The sequence below is a fragment of the Somniosus microcephalus genome, chromosome 12 (assembly GCF_052327205.1).
Source record: "Somniosus microcephalus isolate GS21.2 chromosome 12, FLI_Smic_1.0, whole genome shotgun sequence".
Lineage (NCBI taxonomy): Eukaryota > Metazoa > Chordata > Chondrichthyes > Squaliformes > Somniosidae > Somniosus > Somniosus microcephalus.
In genome coordinates, this window is record NC_140998.1 from 189267032 (window position 1) to 189268429 (window position 1398).

The following is a 1398-nucleotide window of genomic DNA, read 5'->3' on the forward strand; positions in this document are numbered from 1 at the left end:
GGTGAGGGGCGCAGTGTCTGGGGGTGAGGGGCGGTGTCTGAGAGTGAGGGGCGGTGTCTGGGGTTGAGGGGCGTGGTGTCTGGGGTGAGGGGGGCGCGGTGTCTGGGGGTGAGAGGGCGCGGTGTCTGGGGATGAGGGGGCGGGGTGTCTGGGGGTGAGGGGGTGTGGTGTCTGGGGGTGAGGGAGCGCGGTGTCTGGGGGTGAGGGAGCGCAGTGTCTGGGGGTGAGGGAGCGCGGTGTCTGGGGGTGAGGGAGCGCGGTGTCTGGGGGTGAGGGAGCGCGGTGTCTGGAGGTGAGGGGCGCGGTGTCTGGGGGTGAGCGGCGCGGTGTCTGGGGGTGAGGGACGCGGTGTCTGAGGGTGAGGGGCGCGGTGTCTGGGGGTGAGCGGCGCGGTGTCTGGGGGTGAGGGGCACGGTGTCTGAGGGTGAGGGGGTGGGGTGTCTGGGGGTGAGGGGGCACGGTGTCTGGGGGCGAGGGGGAGCGGTGTCTGGGGGTGAGGGACACGGTGTCTGAGGGGTGAGGGGGGTGGGGTGTCTGGGGGGTGAGGGGGGCACGGTGTCTGGGGGCGAGGGGGAGCGGTGTCTGGGGGTGAGGGAGCGCGGTGTCTGGGGGTGAGGGAAGCGCGGTATCTGGGGATGAGGGGAGCAGTGTCTGGTGGTGAGGGGGCATTGTCTGGGGGGTGAGGGGAGCGGTGTCTGAGGGTCAGGGGCGCGGTGTCTGGGGGTGATTGGCGCGGTGTCTGGGGGTGAGGGACGCGGTGTCTGAGGGTGAGGGGCGCGGTGTCTGGGGGTGAGCGGCGCGGTGTCTGGGGGTGAGGGGGCACGGTGTCTGAGGGTGAGGGGGTGGGGGTGTCTGGGGGTGAGGGGGCACGGTGTCTGGGGGCGAGGGGGAGCGGTGTCTGCGGGTGAGGGGGGCGCGGTGTCCTGGGGGTGAGGGGGGCGCGGTATCTGGGGTATCTCTCCCCTTCCCCTCCCGTATCTCCCCATAACTCAATGTCCCTCTCTCCCCTTCCCCTCCCGAATATCCCCATTCCCCAATCTCCCTCTCTCCCATTCCCCGACCGTATCCCCCATTCCCCAATCTCCCTCTCTCCCCTTCCCCGACCTACCCCCATCCCCATTCTCCCTCTCTCCCCTTCCCCGACCTATCCCCCTTTCCCCCATTCTCCCTCTCTCTCCCCTTCCCCCTCCCGTATCTCCCCATAACTCAATGTCCCTCTCTCCCATTCCCCGACCGTATCCCCCATTCCCCAATCTCCCTCTCTCCCCTTCTCCTCCCCGTATCCCCCATTCCCGAATCTCCCTCTCTCCTCAAACCCCGACCGTATCCCCCATTCCCCAATCTCCCTCTCTCCCCTTCCCCTCCCGTATCACCCATACCCCAATCTCCCTCTCTCCC